The following is an 18243-nucleotide window of genomic DNA, read 5'->3' on the forward strand; positions in this document are numbered from 1 at the left end:
GGTGAACATCGGCACTACACTGGCATTTCCCATTGGGTACATTCGATAAAAGTTATCAGTATGAGAAATTAAATGATGAGAAAAACGAGTGACAAAGTTTTCAACGAGTTCTAACAGGGGGGGTTTTTTTTACACGAAAAAAAGGAGAAAAAAAAATAGAAGAGTAGTATAAACTGGGTCGAATTATAGGTTGAATGCCCTAAGTATACTTTACGGAAAGCTGCCAGCACGATGGATGGATGCGCTCAATTATAAATGTTTAAAGGATGCAAAGCACTTGCACGAGACTTAAAACATTAGTTCAAAGACTCAGTTCTTTTTTCTATCTATAATAATAAACTAAAACATAATTGTGTTTTGGAATTTTTCTCTCGTGAGAAAATTTAGAAATTGAAATTTAAAACATTTTTATTTATTTATTTATTTATTTTTTGTTTTCGTGAAAGAAAATTAATTTTTTTCCCGTCTGTTTTAGTTGTATCTAGTCAACGGTAAAATATTAATTCACCTCGTTCACATATGTGATAAAAGTCTTGAATTCACCGAGAGGTTTTAATTTAAATTTTTAATTAACACATGGGTTTTCGAGATGATTAATCGTAGAAAAATTTTGTACATGTGGAAAACAAAAAAGAAAAAAATAAAGTAAAACGAGTAGAAAAAGGGGAAATTGTAACAAAATTCAAGTAAATGGAGGAAAAGTAAAAAAATTGAATAGGAAAACAATTAAAGTTCTCAAGGTTTTCTTATTTTTCGAAATTTTTATTTCTTTTTTCTCTTTTCGAAAAAGTCGACAGTAAGAAAGAGAGAAAGAAACACGGAAAATGGCATAAATGGAAAGAAGGATAAAAAAAGTAAATTTACGAAAAAAGAAATTGTTTTCTGAAAAAATGATCTAAAGTAAATAAATTATTTAGTATAAAGTAAAGAAGAAACTAAATTAAAAAATTAAATTTTTAGAAAAAAAAATTGGTAAATACAAAGTGAGGAAAAATTAAATGATTTTTTCGAAGATCAATTTTTTTTTTTTAAAAACGTGATATCTCCGGGACTTTTTCTATAATATCAACTAAAATAGAAAGTTGATCTAAAGAAAAGCTAAACCCTAAGGAAATCTGAACATACGATCAATGAGCTCACGGCATGGATTCACGAAGCTAACTCTATCTAGGCAAATTACATTTCAATCCTGTTACAGGCGCAAACACGCCCGTCAACGTCCAACCACGTTCCTCTCTGATTAGTTATACTCGACGTGAATTATATTTCTGAAGCAATTAATTTACAAAGTTCTTGCTTCCGTGAAAAGTAAAAGACGAATATGAAATTGTATTTTACGTCTATCGAGACTTGCATTTCATAGATTAAGTAAGTCGTGGACGACTTTTCTCCTTTTTGATTAGTAAAATATAACTGATTCGAAAACATCAATAGTTTTATTCAAAATAAACATTTCATCGCATTATTATTTTTATTTCATAGGAATTATGATTTTTAAAAATTTTAAATTCAAACCTTTTTGAAATTTAACATCATATAATCATTTTTGAAAAAAATCGTTGAGAATTTTCAAATACACTTCTTTACAATTCAATTTTACAAAATTTCGATTATTCGGAAATTATTCAATTAAATATAAATTAGAAAATAGAAACTTGAAATAATTTTAAAAAAATTCAATTACACTTGTTCAATAAAATTAATTCTACAGAATTGTTAGTTAAAAGTAGGAAAAATTTAGATTCTCTAAGATTTTAATATGAAACATTTTCAAAATTCTATTATTTCTAAAAATTCACTCTATAATGCTTTTAATATTCAATTATCAAAAATTTTAATTAAAATTCAATTTTAAATTAATTTTTATTACAAAATATTTAGATACAAAAAAAAATAATTTATTGAATAATTGAATTCTTTTTAAAATTTAATTCTTTTTACGAATTCTAATAAAATTTTTAAAAATAATTACATTTCTCAAGAAATTAGTTTAGAATTGTATTAAAAATTTTTAAATAATTGAAATTCAGCGGTTAATATTATTATTTACGAAAATTACTGAATAGATAAAAAGAATTTTATTATTTATGAAAATAATTGAATACCCGTAAAAAATTGTATTATTTATGAAATAATAATTTTAATTCAATTATTATTTTTTGCAATTTTTAACTAAAATTCTTCTTTAATATGAAATCTTTTCAAAATTCATGCTCTTGATGCTTTTAATATTCAATTATTATCTAAAATTTTAACTGAAATTAATTTTTAAATTAATTTTTACAAGATTATTCTACGAGAATTTAATTATTTAAATACAAAAATAAATAATTTATTAAATAATTGAATGTTTCTTAAAAGTGAATTTTCATAAAGTATTTTACCAACAAATTTTTAAATAATCAAATTCAATCAACGAATTTTAATAAAAATTTTAAGAATAATTACATTTTTCGAGGAACTTGATTAAAATTGTATTAAAAAATATTTCAAATTCTGCGATGAGTTTTATTATTTATGAAAATAATTGAATTCCTAAAAAGAATTTGTTTATTTTTGAAAATAATTGAATTATTGGAAAGAAATTTAAAAAAAATTTGTAAAAAATATCATTCCTGTGAAATTTTTATTATTTCTAAATAATAAATTAAATGTTTGCGTAAAATTTTATCAGATTTTTTTTAAATAATTGAATTCTTTTGGATAATTTAATTAAAATAGTAGATATTAAAAATCATTAAATTGAGGATGAAGAATTTTATTAATTTTGAAAATAATTGAAATTTTTGCGAGAATTTAAAAAAATTTTTAAACATAATTGAATTTCTGTGAAAAATGTTAATTGTTTTGAAAATAATTGAAAATTCTGCAATGAGGTTTATTATATTTATGAGATTGGTGGACAATTTCCCCAAAATCCGTTCCCAAAAAAAAATTTTCCCTAAACAGTTTATCCCAAAATATTTTTTTCCCAATGCTGGATTTTCCAAAAAATAATTTTCCCAAAAAATTTTCCCAATGTTATATTTTTTCCAAAATGTATATTTATTGCCAAATTAGTAGTAAATAATCACATTCGAACGTAATGTCCAAGTGATTGTAAATACGTAACAAGTTTAGAAAGATAATAGTTTGAATAAATATAAATAGAATTTTTAAAAAATTCTAATTTCAATAAATTCTATTTCGAAAAAACAATAATTTGAGTAAATTCTATTTCGAAAAAATAATAGTTTAAATAAATTTTTGTTTAAAAAAAATACTTTTAATAAATTGTAGTTTGAAAAAATAATAGTTTAAAAAAATTGTAGTTTGAATAAATTCTAGTTCGACAAATTAATAGTTTCAAATTTCGTAAAAAGACTAATTTTAATAAATTCTAGTTTGAAAATTTTTTAAAATAAATTCTAGTTCGAACAGATTGGTGGACAATGTTGGATTATTTTTTTTGGGAAATAAAATATTGGGAAAAATTTTTTTTGGGAAAACATTTATTGGGAATAATTTTTTTTTTGGGAAAAATTTTTTTGGAAAAATTGACCCCCCACCTATTTATGAACATAAGTGAATACCTAAAAAGAATTTTATTATTTACGAAAATATTTGAATTTCTAAAAAGATTTTTTTTATTTATGAAAATAATTGAATTATTGCGAAGAAATTTATGAAAAAATTTATAAATAATTGAATTCCTGTGAAATTTCCATTATTTATGAAAATAATTGAAGTTTTGCCAAGAATTTCATTAAAATTTTTCAAAATAATTGAATTTCGGAGAAGAATTTTATTATTTTTGAAAATAATTGAAATTTTTACGAGAATTGTTTAAAATTTTTGAATATAATTGAATTTCTGCGAAAAAAAAGAGAGAATTATTCGAGAAAAATAGAATTAAACAGTTATTTCAAATATATGCGTTACATTTCAATCTAGTTGCTAGCTAGGTAAACTGTTCATCGCCAGGATACCTTTAAAATATTCTATTCTTGTAAAACATCCATTAATTTTTCCCAAAGGCAAAAATATTGTAATTTAAATACTATTTATTCGACAAATTTTTTTCTGGTATTTTTTTTTTTAGTTGATAGGGAAAGAAAATTGTAATCGATGACATATATAGTAAGTAGTTACATGCACTATTGGCAGTTAAAATGGAAACTGTCACCGAAATGTATAGACTGTAATGTTTTCTAAGTCCATTAACGATCTCCCTCAACTTGCACTTGAAAGGTTGTAGAGGTTTTACTTTCTTTCTTTTTTTTTTTTTTTTTTTTGCAAGTGCACAGTAAAACGAACCCCTTCTGTTCGAAAATTCCATTTATCGCTTCGTTATTTTCTACCGAGTTGAACTTTCCGCGCGTAACTTTCGATGGGACAGTTTGATCGATACTTGAATTTTTCAAAAAATTTCCCCATTCAAAGAAATTTTGAATTTCTAGTTAAATAATTTAAAATTAATCAAATAAATTTCTTTATAAATTTCATTATATTGAATTTTGGTAGTTGGAGTAAATTTTTTTTTTTTAAGAAAATTTAATTTAGAAAAAAAATGATTTGATGTAAATAAATATTTGCGATAATCGACAAATAACGGTTTATTTGAATTAAATTTTTTCCACTGTAGCGTTACTTACTTGCTGGTAAATAAATTATTAACATACACTGAGGAATTTTTTTTTAAATTTAAAAATAAGTAGCCAACCAAAAAAATATACTGGAATTAAACATATTTTATAATAGAATTAAACGTAATTTTTATTGAATCAAATTTATTATTTTTTTTAATTTTTAATTTTTAATTTTTAATTTTTAATTTTTAATTTTAATTTAAAGTTTAATTCAAATATAATTTTTGGTTAACTGTACAACAAGGATAATTATATTTGATTCAAATATATTGTTTTCTCTGGTGTATTTTGTCAATAAATTCATCAATTACTAAATAGACTTTAATGGGGGGAAGGCTTTTTTTTATTCCTTCAATTTCTAAAGAATTTTTATTTAAGAATGAAAAAGTAAATATGTTGAGAGAAACAATGGGCTTTGTGATAAGAAAGGTTCTCAAAGCAACTGTCTTCGGTGAAGCTTCCTTTGTTATATGTTTAAATTAGCTACTAGGTCTGAAGACGCTCCAAGGCATGAGATCGTTGACCTATTCAACCATCTAGTTCTGCTTGAATGTGAAACGATCTTGTCACGTTCTAGCAACTTGTCAGAATTGATGTTAATATCGTGAGTACACGCATTAAAAAAAAGGAAGAACCCGAAAGCCTCAATTATCTCTATATACACTAATTCCTTTTAATCTAAATATACACATAACAAAAAGCGACTATTTCAATTATTCACCCTAATTACACAATCATTTCGAAAAGTATATTTCAATTTCCAATAATATTAATGATTATATGTGGAGAGAGAAAATAAAATATAAACCATTGTGAAACGAAAATGTATTTAAATATTTGATAAATCTATTCGCATAAATTAAAATAATTATTTACGGTTCACTTAGTTTAGAGACAAGTAAATAGAAATTAGATTAAACAGAAAAAGAGAGAAAGGGGGATAAAATAAATAATTTTGTTAAATGATTTTATTAAATATATTTATTACACGATGATTATATATTTTTAATTTTTTATTAAATAATTTTCAAAATTATTTCATTTAAATAATTTCTTAAAATTTGTTCTATATTTCAGGTAATAATAATTATTAATGATAAAAGTTCCAAATGAGCAAAATTAAATATTACAGTTAATAAATAATTACTGTTAATAAATTCACAGGCTGTTTTTAATTATTAAAGGGCCACTAATTATTCAGTGAACTCTCATTTCGAAGAAGAAATTCAAATTATTAATTAGAAAATTTGTAAACTAATTATTAAGTAATACAACTCTACATACAATTTTGAAAAAAATGTTAAAATTAAAGAAAATTGTTTTTTAAAAATTAGTATAATTATTAATTAAATTTATTATCAAATAAACGTAGTAGTTAACAATTCGGAATTAATAATTAACACTCTTTGATTTAGTTTCAAGAAAAGCAATTAAATTGTTAGTAAACTTTTGGCTGCCTTTTTATATTCGATTGAGATTTTAGACGACTTTTTCGATAATTAGTGAAAATTATGTGATTATTAATAAAAATACTAATTATTTTAAAGAAGCTAATTATTATCCAACTAGCAACTAACTAACTTTTTAGGCTAACTGTTTAGGATGAAATTAGCAATTTTAAAAATAATAGAATTTAAAAATTTGTAATTCAAATTTTTGTTGAAAACACTAAAAAAATCCAATTTTGGAAAAATTACAAATAATTACAGAAATTCAGTTATTTTCAAGAGTGATAAAATTCTTCTCATAAAATTCAATTATCTGACAAATTTAAAAAAAATTCTCGTCAAAATTCTAATTATCTTTATAAACAACAAAATTCTTCCCCAAAGTTCAATTATTTTCAAATCAATTTCAAATTCCCAAAAATATTACGCAAACATTTAATTATTTTTTATAAATAATACAAATTTCTCAGGAATTCAATTATTTATAAATTTTTTTATAAATTCCTTCGCAATAATTCAATTATTTTTATAAATAATACAATTTTTTTTTTAAATTCAATTATTTTTATAAAAAATACTTAAAAATTAACTGATGACTAGAAAATAATAACTAATTATTATTAGTGAGTGATAACTAAGAATTAGCAAACGATAACTAATCATTTTTGAATCATAACTAATTATTAGAAAACTATCACTAATTATTAGTCAAAGATAACTATTTATTAGAAAAAAATCACTAATTATTAGTTAAAGATAATAACTAATTATCCGTGATTGGGAACTAATAACTAGCGAATAATAACTAATTAGTTAGTGAATTATAATAATTAGTTATTAGTGAATAGTAACTCATAACTGTCAAATTATATAAATTATTTTTTTTAATGATAATTCATTATTATTGAATCATAACTAATTATTAGCGAGTGATAACCAATTATTAGGAAAATATCATTAATTATTAGATAAAGATAACTAATTATTGATTAAAGGTAACTGATAACTTTTTATTAGTGAATGATAACCAATAACCAACTAATTATAACTAAATACTTTTGAATCATAACTAATTAGCTAGTGATAACTAATTATTAGAAAAATATCGCTAGTTATTAGTCAAAAGTAACTAATTAATACAGAATGATCACTAATTATTAGTAAAATATTACTAATTGTTAGAAAAATATTACCAATTGTTAGTAAAATATTACCAATTGTTAGTAAAATATTCCCAATTGTTAGTAAAATAGTACTAATTGTCAGTAAAATATTAGTAACTATTAGTAAAAATGTAAACATTTGTCAACAAATTTTTAGTAGTAAAATAAATGATCAAATTATTAATTTTTACTTTTTAGTAAAAAAATAACCAAAAAACTAGTCGAATTTGTACTAACTAAATTAGTTTTCCTAAATTCTTGACTAAAATTCATTTTCGTTCGAAATACAATTAATAATTAATATTCTATAATACTAATGTACAGAAAATAAATATTTTATTGAAAAAGAATAATAACACACTTTTCTTACAAGTTACTATGTGCAAACATTCTATATATGTATATAATTTTTGAGTGTGTGTATAAATATTCCAGACCAGTGAAATGACATTAAACTTGATATTATATCTCTATTGTTCTTCTATATACTTATTTTTATATATCCACATGTACACAATATATATATGTGTATAGACAGAGAGTAGTTTTACTAGTATCACTACATCATAATTTAAAACCCCTTTTTTATAGCATCTTTTATTACTGATAATAACGCATAGAAGATGCATAGTGTCTATTTTCATGTGGCAAAAGCGTAGAATGTCGATTTGCATATTCTCACCGGAATAATATCTACAGTGCCATATAAGAACACCTGAGTGAGATTTATGAATTTCGTTCAAGACACGAAAATATTACATAGAAAGAAAATATATTTTTCTTCTTTAACAGAGGAAAAATATTATATATATTCTAGATTTTCTTCTTTTATAAATAAATATTATGAAAAAAATATATACCCCCCCCCCCCCGTAAAAAATTAACTGTTAAATTAAAATATTTGAAATTTGAATATTTAATTATAATTAAAATATAAAGTTATTGAAATATTTTTTATTTATTTATTATAAGTTTAAGTAATAGTTGTAATTATTAATTAATGTGATTATTATAATTATTATTTAATAATATAATATCAATTATAAAATTATAATAATATGTAATAAGTAGATAATTATATTATTATGTTACTACATTATTATATTATTATATTATTATATTATTATATTATTATATTATTATATTATTATATTGCTAACATGTTAAAATATTGTTAATTAAATATTTAAATATGATATCTTCGGTAATATTCAAATTTACATTTTTAAAGTCTAATTTATTAATATTTACTAATTGCTAATTATATTGTCAAATGTATTCCATTTTCATGAATCGGTAAATATTTGTCACTAATACCGGGACAACATAAAATCATTGACATATACAATATTGAATCATTAATAATTCAATTATCATTAATAATAGATATTTCTATTCAGTGTGCACATTATTATTTCAAAATACACGATTATAATTTTTTATTCAAAACTATATTATAATAATTAGAATAAAATGAATTCATTCTATTTGAAAATTAAACAAGAGAAAATCAATACATTTTCTCTAAACAAAAATGGAAGACATAAATTTTCATATTATATGAAATAATATTATTTTTATATTATTCTTAAATTTTTATCGCATTTTTTTTTAAATTGCCCTGCCACATAAAATTGCAAAAATACATATATATTTGTATATGTATGTATATTTGTGTGTGTGTGTGTGTGATTACACCTGAAAACGTCTGGAAATTTCATCTCTCGTATACACCATTTTACGTTGTATTTTTTTCCATTTTTATTTACAATGTTATTTGTTGAAATAAATTTTCTCAAACCAATTTAAGAAACAATGCATTTGTAGAAACATTTGTAATTTTGAAAAAATTTTGCAAAAAAAAAAATTGTGAAAAGAATTATAAAAAATTACAAAAAATTGCAGAAAAAAATTTGCAGGAAATTAATAAGTAATTTTCTCTCGTAATTTACTTTTTTGACTTGAGTTAATTAATTTAATTACAAAGTTACATTATGGTATGTTTTAATTCGTAGTTTGAGGAATGTTTATTTTATATTGTATTTATTTCGAGAAAATTTGTTCATTTTTTTGCTAAATTATTTTCATATAAACGATATGTAAATAATGTCATTATTGTCGTCGAAAATAAATTCTCAACTTGGTAGTTCTATGAAAGTTACACTATCGTGTTGAGTATTCTATTTTCTGGAGTGTTTACACTGGAAAATGGAATTTCGAGAGTAATTTTAATGTTTAATTTCAATATTTCAATATTATTTTAATTCCCTAATAATTTATATTAATTTTATTTAATTTTTATTAATTTTAGATTTTTCATTTTATTTTTATTAAATATTATTAATTGTCAATTGTAGCTAACATTATTAGTGATTGTTTTTAATGTTATCATTACGGTACAGTTTTTCTAAGGATATTAAATTGAGTCAAAATACGAATCAAAATGTTGCTTCGCAACACTTTTGATTCGTTTTTTGTCTCAATTTAATATCCCTAGAAAAACTGTGTAATCATTTATCAATTTTTTACTAACTGATTAATATTTTTAATTCTAAAAAAATCATTATTAATTATTTCCAATTCTGATAAATATTTTCATAAATATTTTGAATCATAATATTAATATTACTAATGAATATATCTTAAGAAATAATGTTATTATTGGTAAATATTTTTAATTATAATGTTATTATTAGTAAATATTTTTTATTATAATGTTATTATTAGTAAATATTGTTAATTAAAATATTGCTATAAATTAATATTCTTAATTACAATATCATTATTAATTAATATTCCTAATTACAATATTATTATTAATTATTACTTTCAATTTCAATCAAATTTTTTTAAGTCCGTTTATAAATTAAATTTATTTTTAGTTTTTGAAAAAAAAATAAATTAGTAATATTTATTAAGATTATTAACTTTAATACTATTTGTATAATTAGTTTAAATAAAAAATTTCATTAGTAATCGCAATATTAATTAAGATTGTAATTAATTAATTCAATATTAATATAATTAGTATAAAAAATATTAATTTTCATTAATATTAGTAATTAATATTATAATTAGCTAATTAACATTATTTTTATTTAATATTTATATTAATATTACTTAATATTTATTTAAATATTATTTAATATTTACTTTAATATTATTTAATATCTATCTCAATATTATTTAATAATTATTTTAATATTATTTAATAATTATTTTAATATTATTTAATATTTATTTTAATATTAGCTGCTGAATTGAGAAATAATTTTTTGTCATTACGATGATAGGGAAATTCAAATTTCTACTCTCACTCGAAATCAATTGTCTTTGTATCAATGAACGAAGCAACAGTCGTGAGTACTCACCACTTTCGAGATTCTAAATGGTATTTTGGACCCTAGGGTCCTTTATATCACGGGTACCAACTTGATACTCTGCTCATGGATCCTTTTGTGAATTTTTTTGCACGTAAAGGTGAATTTTTTTAAAACAAGGCATGACGGAATGATTCCACATTCAAATTATCACTTGACACGCATTATTAATATTTTTTCCCCTCTCTTAAAATGCGACATTCACAAAATTATTTTTCACTTTTATTTATTTATTTTTTTTATTTTCTTTTTGAATTAAAATAAAAAAAAAATTTACGCTTCCCAAGTCGAAGCGATACGCGCGAAGGTCTCTCGCTGACTGACCGCAACCTGCGATTCGCATCGATTTTAAACCACGTTTACAGGACTCGACTCGCGCTCTAAATATGGTTCTCAATCGCTCACACCCCCCTCTCCTTTTTGTTTTTAATCGAAGAAAGAGGGTTAATTTTTTTTTGGGGGAATAATAGAAAAAAAAATTTTTTTTAGGGGGTGGGGGTTATTTTTTTTTTTTAATTTTTATAGGGGTTGTTTTCGTTTCAGATGATAGAGCGTGAGTGTTGCTTGCGCAGAAACTCTACCTACTTTTCCAACCCCTCTCTTTTCACAAACTCGACTCTAGTCACTCTGGTGCATAGCGCGCACCGCCCTTTTCTACTTGCGCTGTCCAGTAATACTCCTACTCTCTTTTCTTTTTTCCTTTTTCTTTTTTTATTTTTGCCATCTGCTTTATCTTGTATCCTGCTTCAGAGTCTCGTAATTTCAGACAGAGATATTAGCTGCTTTTCAAAGCGATTTTTTTTAACAGCTGGCGACTTTTTTTTTTTTTTTTTTTGCTCGCGAGATGGGTGCCTTTGAACTCGAGTTCCAGAAAAAAGGGTATATGATTTTTGTCTTTGAATTCATAAGAGTTGCGCGCTTAATGGTTTGCCTCACTTTAAATAATGCTCTGTGTTCTTTTTTTTTTTTTTTTGGTGCAAAAAGAAATTTCTAAAAGTATTTTATAGAATTCGTTCTCGCGCAGAGGGAATTTTTCCTCAAATCGAATTTTTAATTTTGAAAAAAAATTATATTCTTGTAGAAATTTGATTAATAATATATAAGCAGTGACAGAATTTGAATTTAATTTTAATTTTGACCTGGCTTGATTAGGGTTGAAATAGGGGGCTAGTTGTGCGAAATGTAACGAAAATTAAAATTCAGAACCAGTAGTCAAGTTATTTGAGGAGTTATTTTTATTTATTTTTTTTTTTGTACTTTCTTTTGACTCTTCAAAACGGGGTGTAGAAACTACTTGTCACGATTTACTGTGTTTTGATCTCCCTCTGCGAATAGCAACAAAATTTTTTTATAGCCCTGGACATAAAAAAATTTCTTCTTTTATGAATTTTTCTAAAATTTAAGTACATAGTTCAAGTTTTTTGTAGGTTTTTTTCGCAACATTTCTTTTCTTTTTGTTTATTTGTCTTTTTCTGTAGTATTTTTACAACAGTTCGTTCCTTTTAGTTTATTTGTTTTCTTTTCTGTGGTATTTTTTGCAACATTTCGTTTTTTTCTTTGGTTCTTTTTGTTTTTTTTTTTTTGATTATCTAGTTCCTAGGCTGAAATGTAACGCTTAAATTTGTTACCAATAGTGATACCTTCAAGGTTTAAGAGAAAAAAAAATAAATCACTTGGGATTTACAGAGGAAACTAGGCAGAAACTAGTTACACAGGGGAAACTAGACAGGAACTAGATTGAGAAAAAAATAAATCACTTAGGATTTGCAGATGAAACCAGACAGAAACTAGTTACACAGGGGAAACTAGACAGGAACTAGATTGAGAAAAAAATAAATCACTTGGGATTTGCAGATGAAACTAGACAGAAACTAGTTACACAGGGGAAACTAGGCAGGAACTAGATTGAGAAAAAAATAAATCACTTGGGATTTACAGAGGAAACTAGGAAGAAACTAGTTACACAGGGGAAACTAGTCAGGAACTAGATTGAGCTTTTTTAGTCTGACGGTAAATAGTATCGCTTAAAAAACTATTATATCGTTAATTATAATCTTAAAAGTGTCAAGAATACTAAAAATAGATTAATTATAAAAATTTTTTTGTATTTGGAGACGAATTTTACTTTTTTAAGTAAATCCAACTAGTTTTTACTTAGTAATTGACCAGTTGAATAATTAATCAATATTAATATTAATATTGTTTCTGTCTATGTTTTCTGTTGTGTTTAATTTCGTTTGGTTTATGTGGTACAATTTTTTTTCTTTTTAGGAAATAACGGAGGTTAGAAAGAAAATAAGGAAAAAGAGAACAGTGAGTATTATTGTTGTTATTATTATTAAATGCGTTTTGGAGTGTAAGACGGCGAGAGGAGTCCTCTAGGTTCGTTAAGAGGATTCGTAGAAAATACCACAGGACCCGGAGGAATTTCGCTAAAAAGCGTATGCGGTCAAATGGTATACCGAATTCACCGCGCTTTCCAATTAAGCTCACGAGTACACTGTCTCTAGACAAATATTAGGCGTTGTCCGGCAGCGCCAACAGTTATAGTTATACGAGTTTCGTCCATGATATATGTATACTAAACGCTCGTCATAAAGCTGGATATATCCCGACAGACTTGGGAATTAAGGGTCGTATCCCAAAATCATATCAGATATTTCCCCCTTCAATACTGGTGAGTGAGGAACATTATTTCATTAACAAATCAACAACGTTATTTACAGTTATGAAAATGTATTTAAATATAAATAAACTTCATTTTGTAATAATTTTACTTGAGAATTTCAAAATTCATTAAATTTTAAAAAAAGTTGCGTTTACAATTTTCATAAATAGATAAACTTCAAAAGGTTTTAATTTGAAATTTTATAAAATTTCAAATTTTGAATAAATTTCATGAGAAGAACTTAGATTTTTTTAAAATGTTAATAATTCAAATTCTTCTAAAATTAGTTAAATTTTGTAACATTTACTTAATTAGTTATTAAAAATAATCGATTTATTTATTATTTTTCTAAATAATAAAAATTTCACAAAAATTCAATTATTCACAATTTTTTTTTTTATAAATTTCTTCGTAATAATTCAATTATTTTCATAAATAATAAAAATTAGCAGAAATTCAATTATGTTCAAAAATTTTTTTAAATTCTCGTCCAAATTTCAATTATCTTTATAAATAATAAAATTATTCTCCACAAATTTTATAGGAACAAACATTTTATTATTTTCATAAACAATAAAATTTTTTACAGGGGTTCAATTATTTTCATAAATAATAAATATTTCACTGAAATTCAATTATTTACAAATTTGTTATAAATTTCTTCGTAATAATTCAATTATATTCGCAGAAATTCAATTATGTTCAAAAATTTTTTAATATTCTCGTCCAAATTTCAATTATCTTTATAAATAAAATAAAATTCTTCTCCAAAATTCAATTATTTTCAAAAATTTTAATAATTATTCTCTGCAAAAATTTCTATTACTTAAAAGAAAATTTAATAAAATTCTATAGGTACAAACATTTTATTATTTTCATAAATAATAAAAATTTTACTAAAACTCAATTATTTACAAAATTTGTTATAAATTTCTTCGCAATAATACAATTATTTTCATAAACAATAAAATTATTTACAGAAGTTCAATTATTTTCATCACTAACAATACCTACTCATCGCATAATTTCAATTATTTTTCATTCAATTTTAATCGAATTCCTCGAAAAATTTAATTATTCTTCAAAATTAAATTAAAGTTTGTCAAAAGAATTCAATTATTCAATAAATTTATTTTTGTATTTAAATAATTTAATTCTCGTAGAATTTTCAAATAAAAATTAATTTCAAAATGAATTTCAGATAAAATTTTAGATAATAATTGAATATTAAAAGTATAGGTCTTAGAGTGCGAATTTTTAGGAATAATTGAATTTTGAAAAGGTTTCAAGTTAAAATCTTTGAAACTCTGAATTTTTCATATTTTTAACTAATAATTTTGTGGAATTAATTTTTTTGAGAAAGTTTAATTGTGGATTTTTATTGAAATTATTTCAACTTTTTATTTTCTAATGTATATTTAATTGAAGAATTTACGAATAATTGAACTTTTGTAAAATTGAATTGTAAACAAATGAATTTGAAAATTCTCAAAGAACTTTTTTAAACATCATTAAAAATATTGAATAAAGAAGAATTTTATTTAAAAACACGAAAAAAAATTTAATTTTGAAAAAGTTACAAATTATTTGCAGAAATTCATTTATTTTCAAGATTAATAAAATTCTTTGCAAAAATCAAATATTATTGTTCGAAAATAATAAAAATTTTCTTAGGGATTCAATTATTTAAACATTTGTTGATAAAATTCTTTATGGGAATTAAATTTTAAGAAATATTCAATAAATTATTTATTTTTCTATTTAAATAATTTAATTCTCGTAGAATTTTTTAATAAAAATTGATTTAAAAATGAATTTTAGTTAAAATTTTAGATAAATGAATATTAAAAGCCTTATAGGGCGAATTTTTATAAATAATTGAATTTTGAAAAGGTTTCAAATTAAAATCCTTTAAAATCTGAAATTTTCATACTTTTAACAAAAATTTCTGTGGAATTAATTTTTTTTGATAAAGTTTAATTGAATTTTTTCTTGTAATTATTTGAAGTTATTATTTTCTATAATATATAATTTAATTGAAGAATTTTCGAATAATCAAAAGTTCGTATAATTGAATTTTAAACATTATTGTATTTGTAAATTCTCAAGAACTTTTTCAAAAATTATTAAAAATATTGACTTAAAGAAGAATTTTATTTAAAAATTCTGGAAAATAATTATTAAATTAAAATGATGAAAGTAATTTTGAAAAATTTACAGGAACAATATTGTTATAATATAAAATAATGATTCTATCACTCGGTCATCTTAAATTTATCATAAAACATGAAGAAAGCGATGACTCTGAGTCGAAGACTCGGAGTAGTCGGTTTCTTGGTGTTTTCTAATAATATTCTCATAAGTTATTTAATTTCAAAAGATTTGAACTTGAAAAACTTAATTCCAATGTAAAAATAATAATGATTAAATATTTATTTAAAAAAGAAGTTATTTCTTAAAATTGAATTCTGATAAAAAATTTTATCAAGAAATTTTTAAATAATTAAATTTTAAATCTTTAAATCTCTTTCATCTCAAATTTTAATTTCTTTTGAAAATTTTTTACCAGACAATTTAACACATGGAATTTATTACCCTTCAGAATTTCCGAGTACAAGATGTATAGTGAAATTCAGAAATTGGTTAATTTTAAGATCTTTAAGGGGATTCTATCACTCGCAGGCAAACCAAGATTTCCTCTTACAATTCCCTTCTACCAATTATATAAGCGAATATGTACATTGAACAATTAGAACGATTTTCATGTATATACTGCTTCAATGTGTGTATTTTAAAATGAACCAATTTAATTGATTACCCAACTAGTTTGTTGACTAATTTACTATTGATGGAAATTTACCGCCCTTCATTATTTTCAATGCTAATGAAAAGCAATTTAAAATCACAATAAAAGGTTTTTCAAAAATTTATAGTCTCGTGGAAGGATTTTTTTTTAATTCGACAATACTATGGAATTTTAATCGATTTTGTTTTTAAATTAAAATGGAAAATTCTAAAGGAACGAAATATTTTGTTCAATAACAAGATTTCTGTTTTAATATAATTTTTAATTTCGAGTTTAATTTCAATTTTTTTTTTCTGAAAAATTTTCGAGATAACATTTCTTGGATCAGGTTAGGTTACAGATCTGATTAGATTTGGTCACCTTATGCTAGTGGTTCTTTTTTTTAATCTCTTCTTCCTGACAAGAATTTCGAGGACATAAATTTTATATCCCCCGACACAATAGGATCCTTTGGGTATAATAATGCATTGGCAGTCTCCCAGTTCCCACAGTAAATTTTGGACTCGGTTCTTCCCACTGAACATCTGAAATTTTTCTAAACTCTTCCTCGAAATTTTTTTTTTTTTTTGCAAATTATTCAATTTCAAAAAACTTTTTTTTATTTTCAATCATTTTAATATTTTTTATTTCAAATCAGGAGATGGCTCTTTTGAAAAAAGAGTTGAATTTTAAAATTAAAAATATTTTCTTTAAATAATTTTAAAATATTCTAATTTTAAAGGGGGGCTCTGACCTGAGCATGATTAGGACCACAAAGATCTTTCTCTTTTTTTTAATTTAAAAATTAAATATTGTCTCATAATGTAAAAATTTTATTTTCGGGTCTTTTTTTAATTGCGGGCAATGTCGATTAAAAAAAAGAATTTTAAAACCATTCCTATACGTTTCTCTTTATTCTAACATTGATTCATATCCCAGAGGACAAAAAAAAATGAACTCATACGATATTTTCTCGACGTTAAAAAGACATCGTCAATATTTTTATGACGCCCATGAGGGACATAAACCTAAACTGTGCATTTTCTCGTTTCAAGTGAAATGTTCTCATAGTTTATTTTAATGGCATTTGGTTTTAAATGCAGTTGAATATATAAAGAAGAAATATTTCTGATTTTCTAAATTGTTTATTTTATATGCATTCGCCGAATTTTCGCATATGAAATTTATTAAGTAATTATAAAAAAAAAAAAAAAAATAATAATAATAATAATAATAATAATAATAATGACTAGTTATAAAAATTAATAACCAATTATGAAAACTGTTAACTAATAAAGAAAAATATTAACTAATTATAAAACAATAATAACTAATTATAACAACTGTTAACTAATTAAGAAAATTATTTACTAATTTTAGAAAACTAATGACTTATTATAAAAATTAATAACTAATTAAGAAAATTATTTACTAATTTTAGAAAAATAATAACTTATTATAAAAATTAATAACTAATTAAGAAAAACATTAACTAATTAACATTAACTAATTATAAAAATTATTGACTATTATAAAAAAATATTAACTAATTATAATTATAATTATAATTATGCAGTATTACTTAAAATAATTATATTAATTCAAAAATTATCAGATTTATTATTAAATACATTATCAGTCAATAATAATTAAAAGTATTGTATTATTGTATTGTATTATAATTATTATATTAAAATTATTATAACAGTAGCAACAATTCGTGCGCTAAAGCGCGCGGCTAACAACTTACTTATTTTTTAAAATAAAATTAGCAATTTTAAAAATAATACCTAGAATTTAAAAATTTTTAAATCAATTTTTTTTTTGAAAACACTACAAAAATTCAATTTTGGAGGAATTACAAATAATTCCAGAAATTCAATTATTTTCAAAAGTTATAAAATTCTTCTCATATAATTCAATTACGTTTGAAATTTAAAAAAAAAATTCAAAATCATGATTGAATTGAAATGATGAAAACAATTTTGAAGAAGAAGAATATAACAACAAAGAATATAAGAAACATTTTGAAGAATATTAAATTCTCCACAAAATTCAATTATTTTCCAAAATTTTCCAAAAAAATGAAATTATTTTTTAAAAAATTTAATAAAATTCTACACAAACTTTTAATTATTTTCAAAAAATAATATAAATTTCAAAGGAATTTC

At 22.3% G+C, this 18243-nt stretch overlaps 1 protein-coding gene and 1 long non-coding RNA gene across 2 annotated transcripts in view; one reads left to right on the forward strand and one right to left on the reverse strand.

Moving 5' to 3' along the window:
• Positions 1 to 11140, reverse strand: part of LOC122506402 (discoidin domain-containing receptor tyrosine kinase B-like) — a 165607-nt gene extending 154467 nt beyond the window's left edge. Inside the window, exon 1 of the mRNA XM_043618549.1 lies at positions 10611 to 11140. The gene's annotated coding sequence lies outside the window, so the exon portion shown is untranslated. The remainder of the gene's footprint in view (positions 1 to 10610) is intronic.
• LOC122506433 overlaps positions 1 to 18243 on the forward strand; it is a 229749-nt gene that overhangs the window by 155682 nt on the left and 55824 nt on the right. The window lies entirely within an intron of this gene.

Source organism: Leptopilina heterotoma, unplaced genomic scaffold (genome assembly GCF_015476425.1).
Source record: "Leptopilina heterotoma isolate Lh14 unplaced genomic scaffold, ASM1547642v1 Lhet_114, whole genome shotgun sequence".
In the NCBI taxonomy this organism is placed as follows: Eukaryota; Metazoa; Arthropoda; class Insecta; order Hymenoptera; family Figitidae; genus Leptopilina; species Leptopilina heterotoma.